The following is a 26,495-nucleotide window of genomic DNA, read 5'->3' on the forward strand; positions in this document are numbered from 1 at the left end:
TAAAGGTACATATGTAAAGACTTGGTGCCCAGCATGATAACACTGAAAGGTGGGAAGAACTTGAGGCAGGTCCTAAGTCCTTGAGAGTCTGCCCTCAAGAGGAAATGTAGGACCTCACCCTTCTTCTGCTTTTAGCTTGAGATGACTGCTGACTCCAACATATGCTCCTACTATTACCACCTGGTATCCTCCCCAAAGTCCAAAACCAGTGCATCCACCCTATCATGGGCTTGAACCTCCAAAACTATGAGCTACATAAATTATTTATTTGTATTAAATTATTCACCTCAGGTACTTCATTGTAGCAATGGAAAACTGACTAATACAGAAAGATTCAGCTCCACTTCCTATGGGAGAGAGCGTCTTACAAATCATTTGTAATTCTTTTGCACCAATTCATCTCTTCCCTCCCATTTACTTACTTAGTCAATCATTTCTTTAGAACAATATGACTCATGTATATTAATTTTACACTTTGGATTAAATTCAGTACTATACTACTAACCTTCTTGGTCAACCTAGCTTTGGTAATTATGAATTGTTTCAGATTGGCATATGTGTCCCTCTGTCATGTTCTTACCTTTGTTTTCAGTGTAGCAAGGTTTTAACTTTCATGGATAGCAGGTTTCTCATCAGGCAAAGAAAGACGGTAAACCAGATATTTCAATACTGTCATAAAAATAACAAAAACAACAGTAACAAATCTATTATCGGAGTGCTTATATGTCAGGCACTAGTGTAAGCACTAAACAATATTAACTCAATTAAAAGAGTCAGTGGCTATCATAATGTCTGGTACTTCATACATGTTCAACAAATGTGATCTCCTATGAGAGATGGTTGAGAATCTTAACCAAGTGGTTGTGACCTATTACATACAAAGATGCTCATGGGTGGCTCGTACTAGGTGGGAAGCTGTAAATGACACAGAGGATGCAGGAGATCATGTCCCACACTCTGTGATTATACAGCCTCTACTCAGAGGTTCTGCCCTCCCATGGCCAGATTTATTAGGTGTGATGTCATTATTGGTGTGATCAGCATTCTCTAAGCACCAAAACAACTATACCTGGGAACCTGGGGACCTTGGTCCTTAATAAGGATTTCATGTTTGATGGCAAGCTGAGACTGGAGTCGACGAGAATTTGGAAATAGAACTGAATGTGTGAGAAGGTTACACTGTGTCGGGTGGCTCTTTCTCCATCTTCTCCAAGACTTCTCTTTTTAAAGTACATTTTTCTTTGAGGCTTTTCTGAAGAAAATAATTTTATATTAGATGCTTAACAGGCATAAATGCTATAAAACAAAAATTCTAATATGAAACCTTGTTTGTAGCAAAAGCCCCTCATTAATACCATCCATCATCTTTATAAAGGATACAATTAGAAGAATCAAGATAAATAAGTGCAGCCATAGCCTCATTATTTAAGTACCAAATATTAACAAGTGTGCTTATACCTCCTACTATCTGAGGTCAATGAAAAGAAAATGAATAGGTCTGCTAAGCCCTACAGAATTCACCTAAAGCAACATGGGCCTTTGGCAAGAAAACGTAAAAGCAATGTACAGAGAGAGATAAAATTAAATTATTTGTTGTATTCCAATACAGAAGTAACTGCAAGGAGGCTGCCAAATAAGAAACACCAGAGGCTCCCTTTGCTCAAGTGAAGTCTGAAAAATTACATGTGGGATTTCAAAAGAAAGCTCAGAGGTAACATGCAGACCAAAAATGATTTATTCTTTTCAATAAGCCCTTTGAAGAAGGGGAAATAGAATTCAGGCCTGGCATGACGAAGAAAAAAAAATCTAAGAAAGCTCGCACCTTAGGTCTGCAAAGTAGATAAGAGAATCTTGTGAGAATGAGAAATGGAGAAGGAAGTTAAGACTTGGATAATCAGGAAGATACAGGAAGATGCTGTAAGATCTTTTATGGTCCCCATTTTCTATCTGACCTTTGCTACTGGGTGCTGACTGCCCTCGTATAATGCAGGCACCTGTATAAATAGACCTTTTATAAAGTAAAATACTAACCAGTACCAGCATCTCTTTTTGCTACCACATTAAAACAAATAAGAGTCCACAATTGGTTTCAGAAACCCATCAGAGGGGAGTGTGCTGAGTGGTTCTGGACCAGCTAGGTGGGAATGGAAAAATGTTGGGCTTTGACAGGAAAGGAAGCTTTCAATGGACCAGGTCAATGGTAGGACATCTAACAGTAAAGATAAGGATGAGGATGTTCATGACATTATTTGATGTTATTGGAATGCTTGCAAAAGCTGTCCCCAAAGGGAGAAAGCAGCCATTTCCTCATGTAAGTATGTAGGTAACAGAGTTAGCCACTAAGCAGGGAATCTCTGACTAGATTTCACTCTTAGCACAGTAACCAAAAATAAAAGGAGCAAAAAAACCCAAAAGATCCAGGCTTCCCCTTTTTCTCAACACCTTCTAAAGCTGTGATTACTTTAGATCCCACAGAGAAGGAAAGGGAATCCCAGTAATGACTGAGATTGATTTTATCACCTTCCAGGTAATAAGAGGCCGAGAGTGAGATAAAATTGATTCAGAGAAATAAAAGAATGTGACATTTCTTGCACTCTAGAGTTATGAACTTAAAGTAACAAAGATGACATATATAATGTCTCATTACCTGTGTGTGAATCATCAACCAGGAAATAATGGAAGAGGCTCATTCCTACTTTCATCTGCTTGTGCAACTCCTTTGTGATCCAAACCTTACTTCATATATGATCCAGATGTGGTCTGAGTGTGTTCCCCAAGCAATCATATGTTGGAAGCCTGGTCTTCAGTGTGACAGGACTTTTAATTAATTGTGGGGTCTAGTGGGAGGTCGTTAGTTCTCAGGGCCCTCAGAAGGGATTCACACAATTCGCATGGCAGCCCAGCCATACTTTGGCTTCCTGTCTCACCATGTGATCTCCCCATCTTGGATGAACTTAGACCATTGTGATCACATTTACCACGAGTCTCTCACTAGAGCTGAGCAAAAACTGGCATCATGCTTTAAAACCTCCAGAACTGTGAGCTAGACAAACCTCCTTTCTTTATAACATTAGCCTCAGGTATTTCATGATAGTAATTTAAAACTGAATGATACAGATGAACATAAAGGAGCTGAACAAACTTCACTGCACTATGCTGGGAATAGGCTTCCAACCTGTGGTGGCCAATTCCAATGCTAAATTACACATTGATCATGTTTGTTTACACATTTACTCATTGTATATTTTCTGCACATTGGGTACTGTGCCAGATACAGATGTTACACAAATAAGTGCTCCCTAAAAATCTATTCCAATAAAAGAACCAGATATTCAACCAAATAGCTCTCCTCCAACCTCGAATCACTAACTGCACAGAGGCAGCCGTATATGGTGTTGTGATCTCAGGTTTCCAGTCTTGTGAACTCAGCTTCAAACTTTGGCTTTTCTACTTATCAGTAATGCATCTTTGATCAAGTCCTTGAATTTCTCTTGCCTTCAGTATATACATTTGTACAGTAAACATAATAATACTTGCCTTATTGAGTTGTTGGAGGACTAAATAACAAAAATAATTAAATTTGTTATAACAGTGCTTATGAAGTGCTGTCCTAAGCAAAGTATATGTGTTAATTCATTTAGGATATATTTACTACTATTATATTCATTTTACAGATGAGAAAACTGAGCCACAGGGAGGTTATTAGATAATTTGTATAAAATCAGTTTTGTAAATAAAGGAACCATATGAAGATTTAATGTAGCATGAAAAAATAAATTCTTTCAAAGAAATTTTAACAAAATTATGTTATTGGCAAACATGATTAATATGCAAACTAAAATAAAGGATTTTAATAAAGGATTTTAATATTTTAAATAAAGGTCTGCTAACTGATTCAGATTAGATCTAGCATCCCATCCAGGTCTTAAAGGGTGGTAGAAATTTGCTAAATGTAGATAAAGAGGACAATGTTAAATCAAGAAAGATATTTACAGAAGTCAAAAGGTGTAAAATAACTTGAAATGGAACTGCTGGTGAGAAAAAAAGAAGACAGAGCTAGGTAACAGGGATTCCTGAGATGGGAAGGAAGAACTAGAGAAAAGGAATTTGAGCCCAAGTCGGTAGGGATAATGCACAGTGAGAATCCTAGTATCATCCTGCAGGCAGTGAGTGGCCAATGGAATCTTGGAACAAAAAAACGACATGGATATATTTTAGGTGAATGATTAGTAAGAAGGGAAAAAACAAGCAGAGGTGAGGAGATATTAACAATAAAAGACCAGTTAGGCTGGGGCCAGGGATTTACTTCAGCGGTTCCCCTGCCTGCCTTGCAAGTGGAGGGACCTGAATTCAATCCCTGGTACCAAAAAAGAAAAAAGACCAGTTAGGAGATAGTTGCAATAATCAAAGCTGGGCAGTATGATGTCCTCAATGAATGACGCAAATGAAAATATGCAGAAGAGCTTGGAGTCAGGTACAATGTTTAGGCAGAATTAAAAATACTGAGAAATTGGATGCTTCCATTCATTTACTCAACAAATAGTGGATGAGAACTATTTTTTCCCCCGTTAAGTTTATTGGTACATTTTAGGTATAAAATACATTTGCATACATCATTGAGATCTTGTACCATTACATGAGTTTCTTGGTTCTTATTTTTTTCCCCTTCCCCTGCCCTCCCTTCACCCCCTCCACCCTTCCCTATTTGCAAAGATTTTGTTTCCATTTTTTTTCCTTTTCTCATTTTTCTTCTTTTGCCTTCTTTTCCCCTACCCCTCCCACTTCCCCTGCTCCTTTACACCTTTACTTCCTATTACACAATATCAATTATACATTTGTAAAATTAAAATAGCAAGACCTAGGAGACATTACCACAGATTTTACAGAATTTAAAAGGTTATAGAAAGCATATTTCAAAAATCTGTTTTGAAATAAATTTGACAACTTCTAAGAAGTACCTTGGAAGACAAATTAATGAAACTAACTCTGGAGGAAATATAAAATTTGAATAGCACATATTAAAGAAAATATATTCCTATCTTGAAAACCTACATATACGACAAAAACAGGCTCATATACATTTTAACTGATAAATTATATCAAACATTTAAAGCAGAAAAAAGAAGGAACACTTCTCCCCTCATTTTAGGAAATCAACATTGTGCTAATCCTAAAATTGGATAAAGATAACAGAAGAAAAAAGTATGAACATAGATAGAAATTTGTTTAACAAAACAAACTCTTAGAAGTCAGATCTGGCAGTATGTAAAAAGTGGTTTTGTTATAGGGATGGCAGTGTTGGTTCAGCATTGGAAGATCCACCCCCAAAAGTCATCATCTTAATAAAGGAAAGGAAAAAGCCATATGACCCTGTCACTAGTTGGAGAAAAAGTATTGGAATAAATTCCACAGCTGTTCATGGTAAAAGCTATCGGAAGACTAGAAGTAGAACAGAACCTTCTCAACAGATTAAAGACATATAATCCATACTTCCAGCGAGAACACCTTATATGAATGGAAAAGATATAATGCTTTCTCCTTAAGGTGGGGAACAAGTAAGATATGCTTACTCTTCATCTGTCCATTAAACTTTGAAACCTAGGCCCAAACCAAAATAGTCTGGCAATAAAATGGCACAATTAGGATAGGATTGGCAAGGTAGAAGCAAAATCTTTACATGTAGATGAAATGATCATGTACAGAGAAAATACTAAGAAATCTCTAGGAGCCCCTAGAACTTGTATTTGAATTTAGCAGGATTAGAAAACACAAGGGATATATCAAAATTCAGGTCTGTGTATACTTGCTATAAATGAAGAATTGGATATTGAAATTTAAAAGTTATGTAGGAGTACAAAGGACCTAGAAAAGTTAAAAAAAAAACAAAAAACAATGTTGGAAGACGTTTAGTACCTAATTTTAGGACTTCTTCTAAAGCTACAGTAATCAAGGCAGTGTTGGTATAAGGAAAGACATATAGATCATTGGAATAAAACAGAGAATCTAGAAATAGACCCACACATATATGGTCCACTGAGTTTTGAAAGATTATTTAACATTAACATTTTATAGAATATAAACTCAATTCAAGAGCAAAGGAAAAGACAGTGTTTTCAGCAAACGGCACTAGAATACTTGGTATCCATATGTAAAAAGTTAATCTCAACCCTTTATTTCCATACATAAAAATAACTAGAAGGGATCTGTGAACCTAAATATGAAAGCCAAAAAGTATAAAACTTTAAGAAGAAATTATAAGGGAAAATGTTTATGAATTTAGGGTAGGCAAGAACTACCTATGTGTAGATTTTTTTTTTATCAAGGCTAGCTGGAGTCCTATATGCCTCACTTATCTGTATGTCAAGTTCTTTTCCCCTGCTTGGGAAGTTTGCTGCCATCACTTCTGTGAATAGTTTTTTTTATGTCATCTACACTCTCCTCTTTCTTCATTGACTCCAATCAGTCTTATGTTATTCTTCTTTGCATTGCCTAGCAGTTGCTGGATTGATTTCTTGTGTTCCCTCACAATTTTAAAGCAATTTTTCTTTTCCTGGTCACTAATTGCAATCTTTTCTTCTATATCTGAAATTCTATCCTCACATTGGTTCATTCTGCTGTGCAGACTTTCGATGGAGTTTTTAATCTCCTGGAAATCTGTTTGCATCCGCTTTATGGATTCCATTTTTTTCCTATGTTGGGATTCTATCATGTTCCTCAGCTCCTCTATTTTTTTTGTCTGTGTCCTCTCTAGATTTATTAATCATGTCCTGCACTATGAGCACAATCTCTGCTGTTATCTGAGTAATTATTTCTGATTTCATTTTTTCCAGATCCTCTTTTGTTGCCAGTTCAGAGAGTCCAGATGGTTGAGTATCACATTGTTCGATCTCGTTTCCCTTTGGGATTGGTCTAGGTGATCTGGAAGTCTGTTTTTGAGGCTTGTTTATGTGTCTTCTCATTTCCATTTTGGGAGTGTGTGTTTCTGGCGCCTGTGCAGCTCACTTTCTGTGCCCTAGGATAGTGGAATGGTGACAGGGGAGCCTCCTTCTGGGTGCTGGGACTGGCTCACCTTCTCTGCCCTAGGAGCATGGATGAAAACTATTTAAGTGTCAGGTGCCACAGAACAAATAAGAACCACTGATGAATTCTCTGGGTGGGAGAGAAAATAATTCAATCTTTGGCAAGGAAAAGTGTATAGAATCCTTCAATAGATGGGGATAAAAACTGAATGAAAGCAATGTTTAGGATGGAAGACCTTTATCTGAGGCATATTTGACATGCCAGGATGAAACAAGACTAGAAACATAAGTCTAAAAAGTGTGGAAATAGTTCAAATCCAATAATACAGACTCTAGGATTCATAGGATTTTCACAGAGTGTATCATTTTGACTTGAGCATCCATTCAGTAGTTAGACTATGGCTTGTTATCTCCATTTTACAGGGCATGCAGACCTTTGATGACAATGAACCATCTTGAAAATTAATGTTCTTCTTGCAAAGATGAGACCCGCATTGTTCAGCATGCAGTGATGCTATGACCAGGAACCTTCTGTCAGGAAGAGGGAGAAGCTCGTGCTTCAACCTCCTTCAATCCTCTGCATTCAGGATAAGCTCAGAATAAACACATCTAATGGATGTACACCTAAAAGCATTTTTCTTCTAATTTAATAATTTATTTCTTTTACTAGGGGGTCTAATATTTCAGACTTGCTTTCTGGGTTTCCCTGATCCCCCATATGTGTACCTAGAGCTATTCTTTTTACAAGTGTTTTCTCTCATAAGGTATGCTGCACATCTTGCTCTCCTGTATCCAACAGTGGCATCTGGACTTGGTAATGAGCAACTGACAGATTTTCAACAAAATCAAATGCCATTCAAAATGAGTGCTGGGAAGTATGTTTGAGTCCGATTCCTCCTCAGCATGCAGACCCAGTAATTTCTTTCACTTGGAGAAATGTTTTTGCCTGTCAAATATTCCCAGAACCAACTCAGCTGGTAGATGAAACATCTATGAAAATGTTTGCTCCCCCTAACTGTTCACAAAGCACTATAAATATATTTGTCAGCATCTTGCTACATATCTTGGGTCCCAGCACAGACCCCCTTGAGTCATACAATGAATTTATGTAAACCCCTACTACTTTCATAGCACTCCTCTGCACATTAGGAAGAATACTAACAATAATCTCTACTACTCATTGAGCACATATTTCTGGATGCCATCCACATGCCACATGACTTCCCTTTATTATTCTATGTAATCGTCATAAAATATTTCAGTATCTTTTGTTTTCCAGTGTTTACATGCTTGTTTCTATCTTTGCACAATACATGGTATGTACAAAATACCTAATAAATGATTCTGAAATACAGCAAGTGAAAGAATGCAGTGTCCAGAGGATGAGCCTTTTTTGCAATGGCAAATTTGTTGGTTGACAGCATTTATTATCATCTCACAAAGAAGCTTACAATCTGTTTGTAAATACAAACTAAGCATAAATGAAACTGCAAAAACCCTTACAAAGCAATATAGAAATGAGCACAAAAGCAAAGAGCAAACGAGTTATCTATGTGCCCAGGAGACCAGGAAGAGAGGAGAGCTTACAGCCCACTAAGGACAAAGTTACATGGAGGAGAGATTTAAAAGCAGCCTGATTTGTATAAAGCCTCATGGAAGTGAGGCAACATACCAGTGACCACAGTTGTCTTGTTGTTGGCCAATGCTTACATCTTTGTCCCAGCATGCACCCTAGAGATCAATAACTCCTTAACTGTTGTTCTCACATCATTGAAAAACTATAGGGGAACTTTTGGCCCACCTTTAAGGCCAAGTCATGATTTGACAACTCTATAGAGGGAGGACTTGGATTTCCTCCAAAAATGCTAGCACTGACACCCTACTGCCCAGAGTAAGCCTTTCAGTAAAAACTCAATAACCTGTTTGCTATCCTTCATGAAAGAGGAAGAGGGAACACTTTTTTTCTGACTGTTACTTAACCTCTTTGAGCTAGAGATGCCTCACCAGTAAAACAGGAATGTCCTCTCTCTCTCTCAGAGGTGTTGTGAGGAGAAACTAAAATAATCTGAGCTTCATCACTCTCAGGTGGGGAGAATTTCAAACTCTATATCTATTCAGATTCTATGTATATTCTATATCAGTATCTAAGGAGATTTAAATGTTGTTGAGATTAAAATATGGGACTCTGTCCAAGTCTGAGTTATAAGAATCCATATCAGTATTTCTCATCTTCAACGTGATTGACATTCTAGGCCAGATAATTCTTTGTTGTAGGCAGTGGCCATGGGGGGGTGCGGGTGGTAGGAAGGAGGTATTCTATACATTGTAGGAATTTTAGCAGCATCCCTGGCCTCCACTTACTCAATGTCTGGAGCACTCCCTCAGTCACGACAAATGTCTCTAGACATTTCTAGATGTCCCTCTGGTGGAGGGGACAAAAATGTCCCCCAGTTAAGAGCCACCAATCTTAATTATTATTGAATGAGAAGTGTTACTCAGACCTTCTAGCTTTATAACAGGGTATTTTCTAAAGTCTCAATAAATAGAAACTAAATGCACAAAAGAATAAATACAAAAATAATTTGGATAACATGGAGATTTTCATATCTAAACCAACTGAAAGTGAAGGTAGGTCATCACCTGACACTGCATGTTAGATGATATAAGAAACTAAAATTTTCCCTATTGTCGCAGAAAGAAGTCAAAGGCAGTGATGCAGTGAGAGGTAGAGACATTTCCAGGAGACAACCAAAAGCCAAATCTAACTGCAATATCAAGGGGGAAATAGTCTAATTAGATCATGTTCCCATCACAACTAACATTTATATTTATCACCTCATTACCAACTGGCACCTCGTGAATGTCCTATCTGAAGTTGTCCAACAGTTCTATGGGAATGGTAGGGAAGTGGCCAGGACCTCAGGGCTGTTCCAGCCAAAGACAAAAAAGAAAAACACAGCTGGATGTGGTGGTACACACCTGCAATCCCAGCAATGGGAGGGGGAGGCAGGAGTCCTGCCTGGGCAGCTTAGCAAGATTCTGTTAAATGTGCCTTCCATTGATGTTGAGCATTTCTTCACGTATTTATTGGCCATTTGTACTTCAGAGAAGTGTCTATTCATTTTGCTTGCCTGTTTTTCAATTGAGTCTTTTCTCATCTAATGTATTGGAGTTCTTTTTATATTCTAGATATTAGTCCTCTATCTGAGGAACAGCTGGTGAAAAATTTTTTGCATTCTGTAGGTTTTCTTTTCACTCTTAGTTTTGTTATTTTGCTGTGCAGATTTTTTTTTAAATTTGAAATGATTTCATTTGTTAATTCTTGGTACTATTTTCTGTGCAACTGGGTTTCTTTTCAGAAAGTCTTTTCTTAATCTTTTAACTTCAGGAGTTTTACCTATGCTTTTCTTCCATCAGGTTAAGTATTTCTGTTTTAACATTTAATTATTTGATCCTTTTTTATTTTATTTTACTATATGGTGAGAGATAACGGTCTAGATTCAATCTTCTGTTTATGGATAGGCATTTTTCATGTTGCCATTTATCTCCATCAAGAGATAAATGGATACAGACAATGTGGTGTTTACACATAATGGAAGATTACTCTGCCATAAATAAGGAAAAACTTGAGTCATTTGCAGAAAAATGGATGCACCTTGAGACCATAATATTAAGTGAATTAAATCAGACACACAAGTTAAATATCACATAGATTCTGTCACACAGATTCTCTTATATGAGCAATCTAAAATATAAATAAAGAGCAAAATAAAGAACAGATAATAGAAAGTAGAAAGATAGATGTTTCTCAGTTAGGAAGGGGGTCAAGAGATGGAGGGAGAGGAAGGAAAGGGGATGAAAAAAAAATTGAGATGTGTTATGCACATATGCCAACTCCCTACAAGGAATGTAAACACTATGTACTACAAACATATACTAATAAAAAATAGCAATATTGAAAAACAAAAAGGGCGGAGATTTAGCTCAGTGCAAATGCCCTGGGTTCAATCTCTGGTATAAAGAGAAATACAGGAAAAAAGAGAGAGGGGGATAGGAGGAGAGAGAGAGAGAGAGAGAGAGAGAGAGAGAGAGAGAGAATGAATAATGCTCACAGATGGGAGGAAGAAATATGCATGTTGAATTTTTCCTTCATCATCCCATGTAGTCTGTAACCCAGGCATCATTTCAATCTACAAAGTCATAAAGCTACTGTATATCATTAAAAATGGATGAATTCTGTCTTCATATCTATGTAATCTCAGTAATATTTAATTAGCATATAGAAGATAATCAATACAATTCTATGGTACTGAAAAAAAATGGATACCCTGAAACCACAGGACCATAGAATGAGGGACTCTGCTCTAAGCATAAAAGAGGCACTTAGCTCAGCAGGTAGTAAAGTGACAATATTCCCAACCCATAATAGGTAAGAAAGGTTAAAACTATAAATAATACTATTAATCAGTTCAAGAACAGCACAGCCACTGCTAGCCTGGGAAGTGAAATCACTCTGAGCAAAATTTGAACCTCATTCTGCTATTCGGGAAGCATGTGACCAACCTTGAGTGAGTTATTTATTCCCTGTAGGATGTTCTTCCTTTGCATGTCAGTGAGAGTAATTATATCTTCCAAATCTTCCCTAAAATTTGCTTTGAAAATTGTGATGGTTGTTTATCATTTTGTGCGCTGAGCTCCTTGCCCCTTGGTTGAATGAATCTTCTTTTCCAGCTATGATGAAATCTCTTGCTTGTGTGTCCCTTCAGCAGCCTCACTGGCCTTCATGAGGGATGAACATGAGGGATGAGAACACCGTTCAACAAACTGATTGTGAGTGTGCACATTTTGTAGTTGCAGAGATGTATTCCAGCATTGTTAATAAGAGCCCACCAAAATGAACATGTTCATTACAACTAATCATAGAATAAAGATCTATAGCAGTCACACATTCATGTACTTGACAAATATTCATTGAGAATCAACTCAGTGTCTAGAACTATGAAATAAATTGCATCTAATTTTTATTAACCACTAAGATAACCATAAGAATAAGGAACTATTTTATAAATCAGGAAAAACAGAAAGGTTGACTGATTTCCCCAAGTTCCCTTGGCTGCTTAGTATAAACTAGGGATTCAAATTCACATTTTATGGAGATATTTTCACTGCTTTATTGAACTCTTTCAGAATAAGCTCTATCTATCACACCCATTTACCCTTAAGTACTTCAGAATGTATTTTCCAACAACAGGGATATTCTCTTATACAACCACTGTATAATAAAGAATATTTACCATTGTTACAGTGCTATTATCTAATACTGTACATAGTTTATATTCAAATTTTATCAGCTGTACTAATAGTATCTTTTTATAGAATTTTTAAACCAGAATCAAATATAAGATCAAATATTATATGTAATTATTTTGTCTTTGTAGTCTGTTTTGGAAAGGGGATTTCTTAGATCCAAAGCTTGCTAGCATGGTGGCACCTACTCCCTGGCTGTGGCTATAATCTCCACACTCTGAACATGGTCTTATTCTCACTTCTCTAAAGTGAAGGAAAATATCTCACCTCCCTTAAAAGTAAGGCCTTGTTGCTTCTCAAATATTTATTCCAAGGACTTATGAAGTGGCCAAGTGAGGAAGCAGCCTGCCAAGGTAGTGCCCAGGACATCTTGAAGATACACACAGCTGGGAGGGTACGTACAGGGGCGAGCAAACAAGTCAATATACTGAGAATAATGGAGCCAAGTTTTCACTGTCAGAGAAAGTACAGCTATGACAGGAAGAAAAATAGAATGAATTTTTGGGAACTTTGTGATTCAATTCAGATGGAAGATACTGACGTGAACTACACATGGTTCAAGATAGACAAATATTAAAACAAAATATGGATATAAGTGTTATGGGTGTGTGTTTACCATTGTATCTATTGCTAGAACTGAGAATCAATGGCACACCAATGCAACGAACACAGTCTTCTCTGGGACTGTGGTTTCTGTATATGGTTCTCCATTAAAGGCTGATTCCAAGGCTGAGCCTGGGGAAGCATAGGATGCCCAGAATATTGAGTTATACTAGAAAAGAAGAAGTTCTCAAAAGCATAATTTCAAAGGGATACAGAAGTCAGATTTATTTTTAGGTAATACATTTGGAAATATATGGGGCACCACATATTTAATTTTTTATCCAGTGGTTTAGGAAGAAAAATTGTGTGTGTATAGTTCAAGAAAATAAGCAAACAAGAAAGAGACAGACAAATTGGCAAAGCAAATGTTATAAAATATTAATAATAATTTGGAAATCTGAAGACAGGTTATGCAAAAGCAAATTCAAAAATACTTTATAAAGTTTTAATTCAAATTTTTAAAAATTTGAAGCTACTATTAAATTTAATATGACATGGGCTAGGAATTTAGCTCAGTGGCACCACACCTGCCTTCCAAGCACAAGGTCCTGAGTTTGATTTCAGTACCAAAAAAAAAATTTAATATGGCATATTTGCTGAGATAAGGCTACTAAACAAAGGATTTTATGATTCTTACCATAGACATCACATTTCTATCTGAATTATATAAAAGCTGTGAATATCTCAAGCAAATACATTTTAATAATAACAAAAAAAAGAAAGAGCATGTCTTAGCTTGCTATCACTGTGACAAAATACCTTAGAATATCAGTTTAAAGGAGAAAGGGTTTATTTTGGCTCACAGTTTAACAGGATTCAGCCCATGGTCATCTGGTTTCTCCACTTTCAGGCCTGTGGTAAGGCAGAAGCATTATAGGAGAAAGGTGTAAAAGAGGAAAGTTGTCTTCTCCTAGAAGCCAGGAACCAGAAAGATGAAGAACCAGAGAAAAAAGGCTAGGGACAAGATATAGTCCCTAAGGTCACACCTCCATAACCCACCCCTTTTAACTAGGTCCTACCTCCTAAGTTTCCATGGCCTCCCAATAATGGCAGCAAATTTAGAATCCATCCATGGATTAATCTACTGATGAAATCAGAGGCCTCCTGATGCAATCATCTCCCAAAAGTCCCACCTTTAAACATTATGAACCAAGCCTTCAACACATGAGCCTTGGGGGACATTCCAGATTCAAACCATAACAGACCACATTTACATTCCAAGCTCCCTTATCCAAAGACATGTGAGTTACAAAATATTTCCAAAAGATACTGCGAGAGACATATGAACATTAAAGTGGTTTTTTTTCTTTGTAGCTACTATATAATTTCTATACATGAAAATGGAAAAAATGCATGTAAATTGCATCACCTGGTCTAGGATATCACTCTAGAAATAGTCTTATATCATATATGATGGAAAAATAGGAAATCCAATAAGGGTATGGTTACAACCTCTCCTTCCCATAAGCTTTCCAAAGGAAAATACCCACTTGGGAACCTGGTGATGTTTTGGACTCGATCATTCTCTGTTGTGAGCATATCTCTTAAGCACTGTAGAATGTTTAGCAATATCTTTATTGTTGGGCTAACCAGAAATATCTATAGACATTGCCAAATGTGCCTTGGGGTGAGGGGGTCAAAATCAGCTCTGGGTTAAAAGACACTGGGATAAACACAATTTTCCCAATGTATAGGAAGTAACACTCTCCCACTTCACTCTTCCTAGGGAATGTGCCCATTCTCACATTCTAGGATGCTCTCCCAAGGGCTTCTAGAACATTTTAGCTACAGAAAAGCAAACCAGAGAAAGAAAAGCTAACAGGCCCTGAGACAGTTTCAGCTTGCATTGTAGCTGTAGTGTCTTCTTATCAGAGGTCAGACTATAAGATTACAGAAGGCCATAAATAATGACAACACCTACCTGTGTTTGTAAAGAGGTAGACAACTTACAAATTAATTTCCTGTGCACTATTGTCTCAAGTTCTCTTAGTAATCTTGTCAAAAGGCTATTACGTCTGTATTTGATAGCCTTACTTATGTAAAGTACCCCAAACTTTCATTCACATAACCAGTACAAAAGAGAACCAGGACTTCACCTGGATCTTGGACTCCAAATTCAGTGTTCTTCACACAACACGGAGAAGCTGTGTGACCCCAACATGTGTTGTTATTTTTGTAGGAGGCAAACAAAATCCTAAATGAGTTTACTAAAGTAGTCTTGATAGAAAAGTCTAGAAGGTCATGCTTTAGGATATTAGCAATGCTCCCTTATTGCTTCCCTCATCACAAAGAGGTGAGCAGATCAGAAGGAGGCAACCTCTCAGACAAGACTCCTTTCCCCTCTTTCCAAGAGATCATCTTTATACTTCGATCCCCATATTTCCCCCATCCTCTGACTCCACCCTACCCTGTAAATTGTAGTGTCTGCTTCAGTATATGTATGTGTGTGTGTGTATATATAAAACTTTGTTTTTTTAATTAACTTTATTGGTACATTTTAGGTATACCTTATGATCACATTCATCAATGGGAATTTGGACCTGAACATGATACATCTCAGTTTTTTTCAGTGTATAGATAAATTGTTTTATTACACATGTTTATTCAATATTATCTTTTCAAAATGGGTCATTTAAAAAGACAAAGCAATTTTCATTTTATAGGCTTCATTCAACTTCACTTAGGGTGAAATATACATGAAATGTTCTTTTAATGCATAAAAATTGCAGTGGATAGCAGCAAAGGACTGGGGGGCAATAAGAATCTGATAATTTACATTGTGATTATTCTGCACATTAAAAAGTAATATCTCAGTTTTTGCTGTTTCCCATTCCCCTTCCCTCTTTTCCACCCCTCTACCCCGCTCTATGTTCAAAAGTTTTGTTTCTGTTTTTTCCCTCTTTTCTCATATTTTTTCTTTCCCTTCTGCACCTTCCCCCACTCTCCCTACTTCCCCTTCCCCTTTGAACATTTGCTTCCCATTTCACATTATCTATTACACATTTTGGTGTTCATTTATACTTTAAGTTTCTCACACCAGAAAGACAATTCAATATTTACACGTGTGTCCTATTTATTTCACTTAAGAGTATGGCCTTGTTGTGTATCCATTTAGCTATAAATGTCTGTAGTTCATCATTCTTTATGGCTCTATTTTATAAAAAAAAAAAAACAACACTCAATCACATGGGAATTAGCACAAAGAATCAACAACTAGGATCTCTTATTAAAAAGCTTCTGTACTGCAAGAGAAACTACCTACAGAATGAAGACAACCCACAATGTGGGAAAAAATTTTTACCAGCTGTTCCTCAGACAAAGGTCTACCATCTAGAATATATAAAGAACTTTAAAAATCAGACCCCTCAACTTTAAAGACCAGATCCAAAAATGGGATCTGAAATGAACAGACATTTCTGAGATGAAGAAGTAGAAATAGCAAATAAACATATGAAAAAATGTTCAACATCACTGGTCACTTCAGAGATACAGATGAAAACAACGCTGAGATTCCACCTCACTCCAAAAATAATGGCTACTATCAAGAAATCAACCAATAACAAGTGCTGGTGGTGCTGTGGGGAAAAAGAACCCTTCTCCACTGTGGGAATCCAGACTGGTGCAACCACTGTGGAAATCAGTGTAGACATTCCTCAAAAAACTAGGATTAGAGGTTCCATTTGACCCAACTATTTCCTTGCTGGGTATCTTCCCCCAAAGAATTAAAAGCATCACAGTGATATATGTGCACCCATGTTTATAGAAGCACAGTTTGTAATAGCTAAAACTTGGAAACAACCCAAATGCCCAACAACTGGTGACTGGATGAAGAAGATGTGGTTTTTTTCTAACTTTGTTTTGACTCCACATTTTATCAGAAAAGCTTATAGTTGAATAAAAAGTGAGTTGTAAAAGCCAGTGAGGACCACTATCAAGAATTAAATAATGTGCCTTCACTTTCTTTATGGTTTTTCCTTCATTTTGTTTTACTTCTGTTAAATTTCTCAAGGTTTCCCTATAAAAATAAGCTGTCAGCACTTGAGTTTGTGTGATGCTACACTTACACCATTAGCTTTCTGGTTGCCAGTAATAACGAGAAAGGATATATAAGTATGTAGGTCTGTGTTTTGAGTTGCTGAAGTGTGACAAGGGTTCTGTAATGCTTGGACAGGAGCCTTATTCCTGTCTGCATGGTTTACTTCTCCTTTTCAGTGGTATTTAGAAGATCAGTTTGGCTAAGTTTCGTCCTCCTGCAGTAGTATTTGAGACTTACTGGCTGAGTTATCACTGCCTGTTAAACCTCCTACCTCACTGCCTCTGCTCCCAGATAAATCACGTGATGTACTAGGCACTCAGTGGTAACTGAGTCCCCTGCCCAAAAATGTTCTTATGAAAAACAGTAGGCAGTTTTCTCCAATTCAGACCATCAGGTGATGGCAGTAGGAATGCATTCAGCACAAGCCCCTAGAATTTGGAGATGCTAGATGACCGATTCTCACCCTTATTTTTCTCATCATTCTTTTTTTTTTCTTTTTGGTTTTTTAGAAGGGAATTTGATGGGTTAAAAGAAGCCCATTTAACAAAATACAATGGAATTTAATAGTGACTCAAAGCAAGCTTAGACAATATAACATGTAGAATAACTGGCTAGACCAAATTATAACTTCAACAGAAATGACTTATTGTGCAGAATAGACCTCTAAGTCAGCAACATAGTGCACATGAGGAATACCCATTATGACACTGCTATACATAATTAGGAATATTACAGCCACTGCTGTGTCAAAAGTGTAGTAACTAGCTCTCCTTGCTACACATCACATTCTCACTCTCTCTTCCAATAACAGGTATAGTCCAAGGGGAGGAATATGTGATTCAACCCTGGCCTTACCCTTACCTAGAATGATTGCATCCAGTGTAGGCAAATGACAGGAGTTCAGCCAGTCAGAGTTCTCCATGCAAAATACTTGCATTAATTTTAATAGAAATGTCTCCGAAACTCTTGAGAGCTAGAAACAAGGAGACTTGCAGTTGCTCACAAAAATTTTTGTCATGTAGAAGAAGCTTATCAATAATTGCCCACAGTCTACCTTGGAGTCTATGAGTTTCTGCAATACTCTTCCAACAAATCCTTCAATTACCTATTTTACCTAAGCTGGTCTAAAGTTATTGGTTCCTGTAATGCGCTTCCAAAAGAGAGCTGATCCCTAAAATAATCCTCTTGCTATGCTTAGCTCAAGCCAGCCCTTTACTGCAGTATCTAAATGTCAGTGTTGCTCACATTGTAAAGTAGGAGACAACAGAGAGGGTGCAGAGAGGGCGCAAAGAGGGATGGTGGGTACGATCACCCAGCTGGGCAATAAGACTCTAAGGAAGTGATATACTTTAATTTGTAAAAAAAGAAAGCAGAGAGATCAGGGTTATTTTTGTGTGACTTCGAAGTGATGGAATACTGCTTCTTCATTATAAATATTTAACAAGTACAATAGTTTGGGGAATACACACTGTTCTACTTTTGATAGAAACTTGTATAAGAAGTAGAGTGGACAGAAACATGTCTTATGTCAGTTCAGTGGTCACTCCAGGTCAGTGATTATTTGGACCCATGCCTGATCTTGTGTTAGGTCCTGTTGCCCAGAGACAGACATTGCTTCTTCCTGTGGGCTTCAAAGCTTTGAAGCTTGGAACCACAAAATTAAATCAGAAAATTCTTTTCATGAGGAAGAAAGACAATTTGGATACTTTGAAAGAAGAGCTAAAGAGATGAAGACATTTTATGTAAACCAAAAAACAACAATCTAATGAAAGTCACTATGTACCAAGCTCAGAGCTGTTAAATAAAAATGTAGACATTAATATAAAAAAGTCATTTCTTATAAGTTGAGATAAAACAAAGTGGACACAGGATTCCAAAGCAAGAAATCAGAGGGGCTGTAACCAGGCCAATAGAGACACATACATATCCAACAACAGCTTATTTCTGTCACTGAAAAAATATATGGAATCTAAAATCAGATACTGGCCTGGCTCCGTGTTTGCATCCTCCCAACAAGCATAAGAATGACACTGTTGTGCTAGAGAAGTAAGTTGTCCCCCAAAGGGATCACAGTCTAGTCGTGTGTACATTTAATGACAGGGATAAAGCCTGAGAAATGTGTCTTTAGGCAATTCTGTCACTGTGCAAACATCAGAGAGTATACTACACAAATGACATGGTATAGCTTACCACACACCTAGTCTATATGGTGTATATAAATATATCTGTCATAGCCTGTTGGTGCTCAGGCCAAGATGAACAAACAACATGAGATTAAAGAAAGCCAGAGAGAAAATGACATAATTGAGAGCTGTAGTAAATGTGAGATGTTTCTGGCTGTTGCTAGCATGACACAGCATACTGTTTAATAGGAAATTCTCTTTCATATAGAAATTGGAGTGGAATCTAAAATAATGATAAAAGGAGTGCAGAGGAGGTGAGCCTTCCAGGCTGCTGTACCACTGCCACAAGCGCAGAGGAGCACAGCTGCCCCCGGTGCAGAGGAGGAGAACCTTCTGGGCCACCTTACCACCACCCAGAGCAACAAGGAGGTGAGCCACATGGGTGCCAGCAGAACACATCACCCCACCCCCGTTGAAATGAGAAGACACATACACAAATCTAAAAACCAGACTTCCAGATCACCTAAAACAACCTCAAAGGGCAACCAGATGGAACAATCTGATACTCAACCAGCTGGACTCCCTGAACTGGCAAAGAAAGAGAATTTGGAAAAAATGAAATGAAAAATAATTTCTCGGATATCAGCAGAGATTGTGCCCATAGTGTAAGAAATGATTAATAAATCTAGAGAGGACACATTAAAAAAATAGAGGAGCTGAGGAACATGATGGAATCCCAACATAGGAAACAAATGGAATCCATAAAACAGATGCAAACAGATTTCCAGGAGATTAAAAACTCCATTGAAAGTTTATGCAGCAGAATGAGTCAATGTGAGGACAGAATTTCAGATATAAAAGATGAGATTGCAATTAGTGACCAGGAAAAGAAAAATTGCTTTAAAATAGTAATAGACCAAGAGACATCAATCCAGCAGCTGCTACATGATGCAAAGAAGAATAGCATAAGACTGATCAGAGTCAATGAAGAAACAGGAGAGAGTGCAGACAATATAAAAACCTATTCACAGAAGCGATGGCAGAAAACTTTCCAAGCAGGGGAAAAGAACTTGACATACAGATAAGTGAGGCATATAGGACTCCAACTAGCCTTGATCAAAAAAATCTACACATAGACATATAAGAGTTGAGATTCCAGAAACCCAACAGAAGAACAAAATTCTACAAGCAGTTACAAAAAAAAACAAATCACACACAAAGGGAAGCCCATCAGAATCACAGCAGACTTCTCAATGCAAACCCTCAAGGCAAGAAGAGCTTGGAGTGGTGTATATCAAGCCCTAAAGGAAAACAGCCTCCAACCCAGGCTGATGTACCCTGCAAAATTATCTTTCAAAATTGATGGAGAAATAAGAAACTTTTATGGCAAAGAGCACCTTAGGAACTTCATTAATACCAAAACAGCACTCCAAAAATTTTAGACAATATCCTAGGAAAAGACAATGAGAATCACAACCCCAGGAAGCACAGCAGAATGAATCCACTGGGCACAACAAGAAATTAAATGCAAAGGGAGAAAATCCAACAAAAAGAAAAAGTCATGACAAGGATAAGTCAATATGTATCAGGTATAACCATCAATGTTAATGGAATCAATTCACCAATCAAAAGAAAAAGACTGGCAGAATGGGTCAAGAAGTAAGATCGAACAATATGCTGCATAGAAGAAACACACTTAATTCAAAAAGAAACTCATAGACTGAAAGTTAAAGGGTGGAAAACAATACTCCATGTGACAGGAACCCAAAAAAAAGCAGGAGTATCTATCCTCTTGGCAGATCAAGTAGATTTCAAACCAACACTGATTAAGAGAGACAAAGAAGGACACTACATTCCTGTAAAGAGAACAATCCAACAGGAAGATATGACAATCATAAACATATATGCACAAACACTAGTGCACCCAACTATATAAAAACGGACATGAAAAATCAAATAAGCACTAATACAATAGTAGTGGGGGACCTCAATACCCCACTGTCACAAATAGTTAGATCAACTACACAAGCAACAAAATACTAGAACTCAGTCAAACTCTTGAACAAATGAACTTAACAGATGTTTAGAGAATGTTCCACCCCAAAAAATCAAAATACACATTCTTTTCAGCTGCACATGGGTCATTCTCCAAAATTGACCACATACTCACTTATAGAACATGTTTAAGTAAGTGGAAAGGAATTGGAGTTATCCCCTGTATATTATCAGACCATAGTGTGATGAAATTGGAGATCAATAGCAAAAGAAACTGAAAGAATTTCATAAACACATGGAAATTGAACAACACACTTCTGAATAGCCAATGAGTCACAGAGGAAATTAAAGAAGAAATCAGACAGTTACTACAATTAAATGACAATGGCAATACAACATATCAGAATATATGGGACACAATGAAAACAGTCTTATGAGGGAAATTCACAGCAATGAATACTCAGATTATGAAAATAGAGTGAGCTCAATTAAACAAGCTGATGCTGAACCTCAAGCCTCTAGAAACAAAAGAGCAGGACAAACCCAAAGCTCATACAAGGGAGGAAATTATAAAGATCAGAGGAGAAATCAATGCAATGGAGACTAAGAGAATGAGACAAAAAAATCAATGAAGCCAAGAGTTGGTTCTTCAAAAGAATAAACAAGGGCCGGGGATTTAGCTCAGTGGTTTCACTGCCTGCTCCTCAAGCGCAAGGACCCAAGTTCGATCCCCAGCACCAAAAAAAAAGAATAAACAACATAGACAAACCCTTAGCCACCCTTATCAGAAAAAGGAAAGAAAAGGTCCGAATCCATGCAAATTAGGAATGAAAAGGATGAAATTACAATGGAGGCAGCAGAAATCCAGAGGATCATCAATACCTACTTTGAGAACCTATACGCCAATAAGATGGAAAACACAGAAGAAATGGAAGATTCCTAGATATATATGAATTACCAAAGTTGAACAAAGAAGGCCTAAAAATTCTGAACAACCCAATATCAATGAAATTGAAAATGTAATTAAAAACTTACCAACTAAGAAAATTCCAGGTCTGATGGCTTCATGGTTGAACTCTACAAGATATTTAGAGAGGAACTATTGCCACTACTGTTTAAACTCTTCAATAAAATTGAAAGGGAAGCAATATTCCCAAATTCATTCCTGGAAGCAAGCATCACCTTGATCCCCAATGCAGAGAAAGACCCAACCAAAAAAGAAAACTATAGGCCAACCTCACTAATGAACACAGATGCAAAAATCCTTAATAAGATAAGGCAAATAGAATGCAGAAGATCATCAAGAAGATCATACACCCTGACCAAGTGGGATTCATACCAGGGATGCAGGGATGGTTCAACATATGCAAATTAATCAATGTAATACACTATATCAATAGAGCCAAGGACAAAAAAACATATGATCATCTCAATAGATGCAGAAAAAGCATTTTATAAAATCCAACATGCATTTATGATAAAAACACTACAAAAAATTGGAATTGATGGTCTTTATTCAATCTGATAAAAGCCATCTATGAAAAACTAACAGCCAATATCATACTAAATGGTCAAAAACAGAAATCCTTCACACTAAAATCAGGAAGAAGACAAGGATGTCCACTATCACCACTCCTGTTCAATATAGTCTCGGAAACATTAGCCGTAGCAATTAGACAAGAGAAAGAAATAAAAGGAATAAAGATAGGAAATGAAGAAGTCAAGTTGTCATTATTTGCAGATGACATGATACTCTATATAGAAGACCCCAAGAACTCCACCAAAAGACTTCTAGACTTAATAACCAAATTTAGTCAAGTAGCTGGTTACAAGGTCAACACACAAAAATCAATAGCTTTCCTCTACACAAATGACAGACTCGCTGAGAGAGAAATAGGGCAAATAATTCCTTTCACAATAGCATCCAAAAAACTGAAATACCTAGGAATCAACCTAAAAAAAGAAATCAAAGACCTCTTCTCTGAAAACTGTAGCACTCTGAAAAGAGAGATTGAAGATTATATCAGAAAATTGTACAGACATCCCTTGCTTCTGAGTAGGAAGAATCAAAATAGTGAAAATGACCACACTTCCAAAACTGCTTTATAGATTCATGCAATCCCAATTGAAGTCCCAGCAGTATACTTCACGGACCTTGAGAAAACATTCCAAAAATTCATTTGGAACAAGAAAAAACCCAGAGTAGCAAAAGCAATTCTAGGCAACAGAGACATGGCAGGGGGTATCACAACCCTCAACTTGAATCTATACTACAAAGCTATTGTGATAAAAACAGCATGGTACTGGCAAAGAAACAGAGGAAACTGAGGACCAGTGGAACAGATTAGAAGATGAAGAAACAACTCCAGACACACTCAGCCAGCTCATTCAAATTTTTTACAAAGGAGCTAAACACCCTCACTGGAGGAAAGATAGCCTCTTTAGTAAATGGTGCTGGAAAAATTGGGTTTCAACTTGCCAAAGATTAAAACTAGACCTATATCTCTCTCCATGCACTAAAATAAAATCAAAATGGATTAAAGATCTAAATATTAAAACAGAAACGCTGAATTGGCTAGAACAGAGTTTAGGTAGAACTCTTGGAAGACATTGGTGTAGGAAAAGACTTTATAAACAAAACCTCAGTTGCCATGAACTAGCACAAACAGTCAACAAGTGGCATCTCTTCTTATTAAAAAGCCTCTGCACAGCAAGAGAAATGACCAACAGTGTGAAGAGACAATCCACAATGTGGGAAAAAATTTTCACCTGCTGTTCCTCAGACAAAGGTCTACTATCTCAAATCTATAAAGAACTTACAAATATCAACCTCCCAAATTTAAAGACCCAATCTGAAAATGGGCATCTGAAATGAACAGACATTTCTCAGACAAAGAAGTAGAAATAGAAAATAAACATATGAAAAAGTGTTCAACTTCACTAGTCATTGGAGAGATGCAAATTAAAACAACACTGAGATTCTACCTCACCCCAGAAAGAATGGCTGCTATCATGAAATCAACCAAAAACAAATGCTGGCAAGGCTGTGGGGAAAGAGGAACCCTGCTGGTGGTGGGAGTGTAGACTGGTGCAACCACTGTGGAAATCAGTATGGAGATACCTAACGGACTAGGACTGGAAGTCCCATTTGACCCAGCTATTCCCCTCCTGGGTATCTTCCCAAAGAATTAAAAGAATCATACCACAATGGTATATGTGAACCCATTTTCATAGCAGCAAAATTTGTAGTAGCTAAAAATTGGAAGTAGCCCAATTGCCCATCAACTGGAGACTGGATAAAGAAAATGTGGGGTTTTTTTAATAAAATGGGGTACTACTCAGCCATAAAAAAATGAGACAGGAGAGTCATTTATAGCTAAATTGATGCACCTTGAGGCTATACTCTTAAGTGAAATAAATAGGACAGACATGTGTAAATACTGAATAGTTTCTCTAGTATGAGAAACTGAAAGTGTAAATAAGAACTAAAAGGTATAATAGATAATGTAAAATAGGAAGAAAAGGAGCAAAGGGGAAGGAGAAGTGGGAAGGCTGGGGAAAGGAAAGAAGGGAATGGAATTGATATGAAAAATGAAATAATGGAAACAAAGTCTTTGTAAATATGGAGGGATGGAGGGGTTGAATGGAGGCCAGACTAATGCGGAAAAAATAAGAACCAAGAGAGATTATGTACAGGTGCAAATTTCTAGTGATGAATATCATTATACTGTATACCTACAATGTACCAATAAAATTAATTTTAAAAAAATAAAATAATGATAACAGAATATAACAGTAAATACATGAACCAGTAATGCAGTCATTTATTATCATTATCAGAGATTATATACTACTTAAAATTATATGTACTATACATTTATATGACTGACAGCAAAGTAGGTGTCTGCACCCAGCATCACAACCATATGTGGGTAACACACTCCATTATGACATTACAGAAGCTACCGTGTTGCTAGGTAACAGGAAGCTTTCAGTTTCATTATAATCTTACGTTTTTGTGTGTGGTCCATCTTTGACATAGGCCTATGTACATAAGAACTAAAGATAGAACCATAACAAGTCAATGAGCAAAGAACAGACTGTTCAACAAATGGATTGGGTAAAGTTGACTGTTTGGATTAAATGTGGGGTCTGTAATACAAGGGGAGCTGTGTACAGTCTAGAACTAGAACTGTGTACACTCTTGTGCTGGGGTCCCCACGATCACCCTCAGTGTGGATGATTGGCTTGAAAGACTCATAGGGCTTATAAAAGCTTTATACTTATAATTAAGGTGTATAGTAGTGGGAGAATGTGGAGTAAATTAGCAAAGGGAAAAGGTGTGTAGGACAGAATCCAAGAGAAATCAAAGCATCATCCACTATAAGGCTGTTATGGCTTGTATCTAGATGTCCTCCCAAAGCCTCATGTGCTCATAGGTGGTGCTTTTCAGAGCTGGCTGGGATCTAGGGTGTGTGATACTGAGATTAAGGGGTGTGGCACTAAATTAGTCTACTGACTGGAATTAGCATATTCTGGGTGTGGCTCAATGGATCAAGTGTGGATGACACCATCCAAAAGGGTATAGCCTGGATGCCATAAAAGGGAAAGGCAGGCAGGTTTGCTGCTGCTACTTGCTTCTGCTGCCTGCTGCTTGCCATATCATGAACTGTTTCTCCTCTGCCTTCCCTCCCTGGCTTGGAGCCAGCTGACCATGGACTTAAATCTCTATAAACTGTGAGGTGAAATAAACCTTTCCTCCTTTAACCTGTGAGTGTTGAGTATTTTGTCCCAGAAAAGGGACAAGTAACTAAGACAAAGAAAGGGACAGTCCTCAAATGCAAGCCATAACGAGTGGGTTCTCTAGAACTTGATGCAGGAGATGAGAGAAAATGAGAAAATGTGCTAAATATAGCTAAAGAGATAAAGAAGAGAGCTAAAGCTATAAATAAATAAGAGAAATACATACAGATATGAATTTCTGATAAAGTCAAAGATTCAAAACCAACTCTTTTGAAATAAAGTCATGGTCAGGTTAAACAGCACGTTAAACAGTTAAATTGGACTGTGTATATTTTACCCTCCCCCAATTTTTTAATCCCCCTCCCTTTAACTGGGATGTGTTATGTACAGGTACCAACTCCACACAAGGAACAAGAACCAACCCCATATCATAAACATGATGTGCCACACACATGTACTAATAAATTAAAGTAAAAAATAAACCCTCTTCACTGAACAAGGTTGCCTTCACTGTGATTGACTACTGACTTCTCAATTACTCCCTTAATCTGTTTAGTTTTCAGTGTCCATACTGTTTTCTGTTTACCTCTTGTGTAGACCAACCCTCGAAATAACTCCCCAGTCCCCTGGATGCTGAAGTCTGAGAGAGGATGAGCCCTGGGTCAGTCC

The 26,495-nt window shown here is 37.3% G+C and overlaps 1 long non-coding RNA gene across 1 annotated transcript in view; it reads right to left on the reverse strand.

The window, feature by feature from the left end:
* The window catches only part of LOC147822797 (uncharacterized), a 58,838-nt gene that overhangs the window by 24,892 nt on the left and 7,451 nt on the right, over positions 1–26,495 (reverse strand). The window contains exons 4-5 of the long non-coding RNA XR_015445086.1: positions 1,070–1,252; positions 581–669 (exon numbers count right to left, since the gene is read on the reverse strand). This is a non-coding gene — a long non-coding RNA (uncharacterized LOC147822797). The remainder of the gene's footprint in view (positions 1–580; positions 670–1,069; positions 1,253–26,495) is intronic.

This window comes from Heterocephalus glaber, unplaced genomic scaffold, assembly GCF_053883595.1.
Source record: "Heterocephalus glaber isolate CG9 unplaced genomic scaffold, H.glaber_assembly_v1.0 deba00001608, whole genome shotgun sequence".
Classification (NCBI taxonomy): Eukaryota; Metazoa; Chordata; class Mammalia; order Rodentia; family Bathyergidae; genus Heterocephalus; species Heterocephalus glaber.